The sequence below is a fragment of the Suricata suricatta genome, chromosome 12, assembly GCF_006229205.1.
Source record: "Suricata suricatta isolate VVHF042 chromosome 12, meerkat_22Aug2017_6uvM2_HiC, whole genome shotgun sequence".
Taxonomy (NCBI): domain Eukaryota; kingdom Metazoa; phylum Chordata; class Mammalia; order Carnivora; family Herpestidae; genus Suricata; species Suricata suricatta.
In genome coordinates, this window is record NC_043711.1 from 28,055,250 (window position 1) to 28,063,708 (window position 8,459).

Here is an 8,459-nt window from a genome sequence, read left to right on the forward strand (position 1 = left end):
TGAAGTTGAAAATTCTTTTTTATTAAAGTTTTTTTTGAGAGAGAGAGACTAAGAGTGCAAGTGAGTAGGCGCAGAGAGAGAGGAAGGGAATCTTAGGCAGACCCCATGCTCAGCACAGAGCCCCACTCAGGGCTCAAGACTGTGAGATCATGACCTGAGCCAAAATGAAGAGCCAGACACTTAACCAACTGAGCCACCCGGACATCCCAAAACATTTTTTATTTTGTAAGTAATCTCTACACCCAACCTGGGGCTCGAACTCACTACGCCAAGATTAAGAGTCACACACTCCACCAACTGAGCCAACTAGGCATCCCTAAAGTTGAAAATTCTTAAGCTAGAGTAAGTTTTGTTTATTTTTGTTCTTTTTCCCCCCCTTTTTATAATTTGTACCCTAGGGCTTTCATAAGATGAAAAGATCTCTCTCTACAGCAGCCTACACTTCTGTGGCCTCACACACACACACCCCCCACACCATTGCCACAGTTGTTCAATGCTGTCATATTTGCCAGACTTCGGAAAAGTAAATTTGCCAAGAATATGAGCTCTGAAAAATCATTAGGTGACATCTAAGGAGCTGCATACCAATCACCCAATAATTAGCATGTTAAGATTCAGAGAGCTAGTGACAAATCAAATTGCATGAAATCTCGGGGAGCATGACCCTGGTCGGGTTAGTGCCCTGGCTATGGGAAGGCAGTGGCTTTGTCTGACCAGCCAGACAGGACTGGGAAGGACCATGGCCAGTCTAATCCCATGGGGAGACACTCTGACAATGTGACATTTGCACAGGGATGCCCTAACGTGGCCCCAGTATGTTGCCTCAAAATGGGATGACATTTCAAGTCAAACAGCTCTGCTCCCGATAGTACAAACCCTCCCCAAACTCGAATATAACCTGATTTTGAGAAAAAACAGGGTCATCTCAGAGAGAAACTGGGGTTGCCCAGAAGCAATGTAAAAATAATCAATTTTTAAGGAAGGTCAAACCAGATATTCAGTGTTTAACCTCATTTGTGATCATTCCATCATTACATAGACCTCAGAGAGCCTTCATCTAAAGACCAGTTCTCATTTGAGCAAAATTCTGTTCCCAGAACATCCACACTGGATACTTTTTAATGAATGCTGAAGCCAGTTACAAAACTGTGCTACCAAAAGGTGTGGAGAGTGGCTGTCAGTGCACTGCGTCCTCAACCAAACCCCTGCTGTCTGGAACTGCTGTCCACATGCGAGTCTGTCCAAGGATGTATGGCCACTGCTGCTCCTACTGGTTCCAGCCTACCTAAGGTCACCTTTCTTACACGGCTGATTCATTCTAAAGGAAGAAACACAGAGGTTGAAGAACACCAACTCCCCTTCGTGGTTTCTGCAATGCCCGTATGCCTGCGGGAACACACTCTTAAAAGGAGTCCAGGGTGAAGGGCCCAGCCTCTAACCGGGCCCACCCAGCTCTTGGGGTAAACACTCTGCCTCTGCGCCACGTGGCCTGTGTGTGCCTGGTTTGAATCTGCTCCACTCCAAGCCAAGGGTGACGGTTCCACCAGGCCCCCACTCCGCTACGGGGTCGGGCAGCAGCTTGTGCAAGTCCTGGCTCATGGCCCAATGCTCCGATGGCCCAGCTACGTCACTGCGGAAAGGGAGTCTGGTTGTGCCCTCCTCTGAACTCTCCATCTGGAAGATTCTCTGGCCTCCTTCCCTCTCATTTTTAATCTGACAGACACTGCTGGACAGGGAAACTCAGAGCACACCAAAGTTCATCTTCGCTTCCCTGCTTCTCGGCTGGCTTAATCACAGGGGCAGAATGAGGTTGGCATGGACCAGGATGCCAGGAATTAAATGAGGGTCCCTGACCACTGGATCGCATTAGTCCTGCCTTCCAAAGTCTTAATTAGTCTTCCTCTGCCTGGCACACCCACTTGCCTTCGGAAAACAGGAAAGTGGCAGAGTAAGATGCCCTGCTCACAGCAAGTATGCCACAAAATATTGGTTGAGAAGGGCGGGTGCAAATGCCTGCTGGCTCAGGGCTTTGCAACAACAGTCAGTTTTAAGGTCTGGGCCCCAGCGGCAAGATTTCTGCTCCCCATTCTACTGCAAACAGTTACGCGGCGTTACCCTGAGTGATATTCAGACACCAGCTCAATTTGGAAGCATAATGATCTTAACAAACAGTGGCAGACTTACAGATAGGCTGCTGAGTCTGGGGACCAAAACAAAGGACAAAATGAGGGGAAAAAAAGAAAGAAAATGAAGGATTGATGGGGAATGAAGAGAGGAAAAAGAACAAAGAGAAAGGAGGAGGATGACGGGACTAGATACTTCAGCTCTACTACTCCGAAATGAGCTGCAAACACACCAAGGGACTCAGGGGGTGGAAGCAAAGTGAGGGAAATCACCGAAAGGAGACAGAGCAGCAAATTTGGGGATTTTGATGCTGGAACAGATTCGGGGCTAGCGGTGGAATAGATTCAACCGTAAGTAACATTCGAGAGGTTTCAAAGGACAATGAGTCTTAATTTCCTTCTGTTTTGTACCTCTTGAATTAAAGTGACACACCAAAATTTGCTATTTTTCTAAGAGGACATTGACAGATACAATGGAAACTCTGAATACATTTTTTCCCTCTGCATTCATTATCTCTGGCCCCTATCCACAGGCCTATTGCTGACTAAATTGGATTCTGGATCACTGGTACTGAGGCGCTGCAATTAATTAACAATAAAAACATAATATTTATATCTGGGCTTAACAACATCTGACATTTAAACTATCCTGCCAGTCGGGCAAATTCCATTCGACAAATTTTCATTTTAATGAACATGACAGGCCACGGTTTACATGATAGGCCAAGGAGCAGGACAGAGTTGATCTCCTGGCACAAGTTCTCAAGGCCTGGCCACGCAGCAGGAGAAACAAGCTGGAGGGGGGTCAGAGAAACAGACACACCCGTCCCCGGTCCCACGCAGACAGACCAAGAACGCCCGGCCCACGACCATGATCCTAGTCTGCAACTGTTCTTGTTTCCTGTGCATGCTCAAAGTTAAACACCTCCTGCCCTTATGATCCACTGGATAATTTTTCTATCTTTGGGCTGCTGACATTTTCTTTGGGGCACGAAAATCCCTTAGTCCTTCCTAATTAAAAAGTGATAAACGTTTTGCAAGGCGTCCAATAATGTGCAAAGTACACAAGAGTTGGAACTGATGCAGCTTTCTCAGTTGGCACAAGACTGGCCTTCCGTGTTTTGCCAGATGGTGTATCTCAGTAAGTCCCCAATCCCTGACTCAAGCGAGGGGCATCGTCAATATGATGCTGAAGCGGAGACTATCTTTAAATGCTATCCTATTTTATATTATACCAATGCCAAAGGCCTAACTTTTTTTTTCTTGCTGAAACTTTCTCACAGCTAAAGAAGTTTTCATTTTTCTGTGACTCACAATCAAGCCAACAGGAGATGGTAGAGATGAGGGGGAAAAAACTTCAACCCCATAACAACCACGTAAATTTGCTGGAAACCAAAGTCAGAGACAAGATCTCCTAGCCTGACCACCTATCGCTCCTCTGTGAGTTACAGGTCAAAGGACATTGAGTGAGGTAGCATAGAGTTCTCCAAACCTGTCTCCACTATCCCAAAAACATGGATGTAAAGGACAGAGTTAAGGATGAAAAATGCAAAGAAGAGCAAGACAATTAAACAGAAGCGTAATAGATGTGGGAAAAAGCCAGTGGAAGACTAACAACAAATTGTCAGCAGAAGCCCTCCTTATTGGAAAGGCCATATATTTCTAGTTCACTTATCTAAAACAGTCTTTATCTTGGCTTTCACATCAATTCAAAGGAAATGAAATAAAGTCCCAATTTAAAAGTAAGACTTCTTTAGATTATGGATTTGGTTCTTGGGTTCCAGTCTCAGCAATTGAAACAGCCACCTTCCAGGTGACTTGTCTTCACTGTGACTCTGAATAGATCCAAAATGGTACCGGTGTTCCATGTTACTTCTACATACGGTCGTGCTACCAGAACATTAAATCCCGAAAGGATACCAGCATTCCCACGGTCATAACCCAGTTTGGAGTCAGTACGGGGTTTCAGGTAAGGTGACAACCCTCATGGAGAGCGTGAACATACACACGTGTACACATACAAGTTACCGTCGTCATCATGCATTTGAGGATGTTATATCCATTCCTTCACATATAACACTATGAGAAAAGTACTATTCAGGACTCTATTGCACACTGAGGAAAGGGCAATTAGAGACAACTGACCTCCCAAGGAGGGGAGGTCCCAGGCCATCGGCAGGTGAAGTGGCAGAGTTGAGGTACAAATCCAAGCCCAAGCCGGAGCTCTAGACAACACAGTGGCATATGACAGCATCCGCAAGGGAGACAGCATGAAGGAATTGATTCCTTTTGGCAATCATCAAAATATCTTTTAAATATCAGGTATAAAACATTTTTAGCCCACCAGATGCTTATTTAATTTTAAAAAATCAATTTTTATGGAGCTGCTATGTTTGTTAATGCCTGGTTATATTCTTGAAGAGGGAAAACCTTACAGAGAAAAAGATGGATTTCTTAAAGTTGGGAAGAAAAGCAAAACCCTAACTGGATTGAATTGAAAATGTTTGACATTACACAAATGAACAGAATCTATAACTGTAACATGCCTTTGCGGGAGGCATGTTCTAAAACGGTCATATCAAATTCAGAACACAAAAGACCTAACATGCTTATTGTCGTAAACAAAGGCATTTGGTTAAATGAAAGTTCCATCAAAGCTTAATAACCAAATTCAAGTGAACACAAAGTAAAGGGTTATATACTTTCTGCGGTTTCAGTAATAGCTAATCTAATAATGGTAAATGGAGGGTTATTGTTGATTCTTTTGCCTCTGCGTCATAAATTAGATAAAGCAACCTGGCAGTTACAGTACTTTGGAGTTTTATTTGACTAAGTGATTTTAGAGCTATCTCAAAATATAACAAATATAACAAAGCCATGACTTGAATGATTGCTGAACTTTACCTTGCTTTCCATCATCACATTAGTACTTTTGACCAATGTTAAGGAAGTAAAAAGCTTCTTGTGATCTAAAACTATTCTGTAAACTTCCATTTATACCTGCAGAACTGACCATTTAGAAAGCAAAGTGTCATTGATACAGTATTATCTGATACTCGGTTTCATCAGGGCCAAGCTGGTAAAATATCAACTATAAGAACAGTGAAGTGTTATTTATTTTCTGACACAAAACTTGGGAACAGTAGAATTTCTCTGGTTAATGACTTTTCATAGCACATTTCCAATTTTTTACCACAGTTTATTGATCTGGAATACTAAAATAGTTTTCTTCCCTAGCTGAAGAACCTTCAAAACCCAAGCCCTGGGTCCCATGGGATGTACCTCCAAAGGCAATGGTGGTGGCCTCTCATTGGGCAGCTGAGGAGTGGTAACGCGAACCAAGGCGTTTTCCTTACCAAAAGAATGTTCTGGTTGAATATTAGACCTTTTGATAACAGGAAACACTTCCCTAGCCTCTGCACTTGGAGATGAGACTCGACACCTGCAGTCTGAGAGCCGATGGGTTGCCCTTCACAAAAGCAGTCTATTTCCCTGCATTTCCCTTTTGTGCCCTGATATGGTTACTTTCAATTACCCTGATAGCCCAGGAAGAAAAATATCCCTCTCTCCATATTTCATTCACATAATAAGAATCTGCAAGCTGTTCTGTATGACAGATGAGGACTGTGAGCTGAGGCAACTTGTTCCGCCTGTCAGCCTCTGAGAACCCACAGCAATGAGATACAATCGTGATGACATTACTAGAGAGGAAGTGGGTCAAATACATGGTCACTTTAAAACAGAATGTCAACTGTTCTTTCCACTCCAGTAATTTGATGCTGTGGTCCCCTCTCCCTCCCCAAAAAACAGAAAGAAGAGAAAACAGCACCTACCGCTATTAGCAGGCACATGCACGTGTACGTACGCACACACATACAGGAATGCAACTATTGTTAAAAGCATTGTTCCTATAAGCCCTTAAATGACTTTTCCAGTCTCTGACCAATCAGCCAACAAAACTTTATTAAGCCTCTACTATGAGCCAGACACTAAACTAGGTAGAGTTTTGCAAAGAGGCATATCCCTTGCCTTGCAGAGTTTACGGCCTGGGGTAAAGGACACACATAAACAAAGAGACTGAAATAGATGCAATGAAGGCTACAAGTGAAGTTCAAGGTACTGAGGGGGCTTATAAAATAACTAACCAATCTTATGGGTCAGAACAAGTTTCCCTGCGGAAGAGACAGTTAAGCTAAGGTGTCAGGTTGAATCAGTAGCTGGGTAAGAGGGGAGAGGGGAGTGCTAAGCAGAGGGCCTTTCTTTTCAAAATGTTTCCTTTCGAATTAACCAAGGCCCCAAGATGCAGTAGAAAGTATAATGGAATAGAGGAAGCCATGAAGTCCACTACTGGGAGTTAGCATCTTTTCATTGTTTTAGTCCCTCTTTTAAAAACTTAATTAAAAGAAACATTTTAAGGGTGCCTAGGTGGCTCAGTCAGTTACACATCTGACTCTTGATTTCAGCTCAGGTCATGATCCCATTGTTCTTGAATTCTAGCCCTGCTTTATGCTAACAATGTGGGGCTGCTTGGGATTCTCTCTCTTTACCCTCTCCCTGCCTCTCCTTTGCTTGGGCTCTCTCACGGCCTCTCAAAATAAATAAAAATTTTAAGACATTAAAAATAAATAAAAGAAACATTTTTAAAAGCCTAGTATGCCTCAGTCCTATCTTAATTACACAAAGGCAAAAGTTAATCATAACCACATCTTCTTGCTGATCTAAATATTAAGGTAGATTTGACTTTTAAAAAAATCTAATTGATCTTGAGTGTACTGGTTAGAGCCCATGGGTTATTTTAAGAAAACATGTTTTGACAGCAGTGAAACTTGCAGCACATTAGAAGCATAAATTTGTTCAGGGCACAAGTACATGAAAATCAACACGAGCAGTGGTAAATGTGATTTAGGAAGGAAGGAAGGAGGGAAGGAAGGGAGGAAGGAAGGAAGGAAGGAAGGAAGGAAGGAAGGAAGGAAGGAAGGAAGGAAGGAAGGAAGATAATCCCCAATGGTGGAAATTAAGAAGAAAAAGGTTCTCTTTTCTAATATTTAGTCATGAAAATCCTGATTTGTTCTTTCAAAAAACTCTTTTGGATCATCATTCATCCCTCTTACAGAACACAACTTTTTTTCATGGGTTTAACAAATTGGAATGGAGAGGCAAAACTGGATTTATTCATAAATATGCTTGCCCTTTCCACTAAACCCCGATGTGTGACGTTTGCACGATTTTCTTTCCAGTCTCAAAATGCATCCTCAGAATCCAAAAATCAATCAAAATTGCATTTAACTGAGTGTTGAATTTGGCCCTAAAAACTCAATGAGTGACTAGGGCTACTGGTGTGGGGAATATGTTGTTATTACTGTTGCTGTTTTATGTCTTGATCTACTAATTACTGGGAATGACTTTAGCAGTTGCTCTAAAATGAACAAAAACCAGGGTTACTTTTATTTGTTTCTTTGTTTTTAATGTTTATTTATGTTTGAGAGAGACAGAAATGGAGGGTGAGCGGTGGGGAAGGTGGGGAGCAGAGAGACAGGGAGACACATAATCTGAAGCAGGCTCCAGGCTCTGAGCCATCAGCACAGAGCCTGAGGCAGGGCTCAAACCCATGAATGGTGAGATCATGACCTGAGCTGAAGTCAGACGCTTAACCAATTGAGCCACCCAGGCGCCCGTTTCTTTGTTTTTTCTTAGTTTCAGGTGTACAATATAGTGATTCAACAATTCCATACATTATTCAGTGCTCGTCATGCTAAGTGTGCTCTTAATCCCCCTTCACCCACCTCCCCTCTGCTAACCATCAGTTTGTTCTCTGTAATTAAGAGCCTATTGTTGGATTCAGCTATTTTTTCTTTGTTTTGTTTCTTAAATGACACATATGAGAGAGATCGAATGGTATTTGTCATCCTCTAATGTACTTATTTCACTTAGCATTAAACCCTCCCGATCCATCCATGTTGTTGCAAATGGCAAGATTTCATTCTGTTTTATGGCTATATATACCACCTCTTCTTTATCCATTCATCAGTCGATGGACTCTTGGGTTGCTTCCATCTTCACGACTGTAAATAATGCTGCAAAAAGCACAGGTGTGCATATATGTTTTCAAATTAGTGTTTTCATATTCTTTGGGTAGATACCCAGTTGTGGAATTACTGGATCATACGGTAATTCTACTTTTAATTTTTTGAGGAACTTCCATACTGTTTTACATAATGGCTACAAAGGTTTACATTCCTACCAACAGTGCATGAGCATTCCTTTTTCTCCACATACTCACAACTAAGACTACTTTTTAAAAACATAGTATGCAGGGATGCCCAAGTGGCTCAGTCA

The 8,459-nt window shown here is 42.4% G+C and overlaps 1 protein-coding gene across 3 annotated transcripts in view; it reads right to left on the reverse strand.

Moving 5' to 3' along the window:
* Positions 1-8,459, reverse strand: part of FHIT (fragile histidine triad diadenosine triphosphatase) — a 1,373,604-nt gene that overhangs the window by 1,340,335 nt on the left and 24,810 nt on the right. The window lies entirely within an intron of this gene.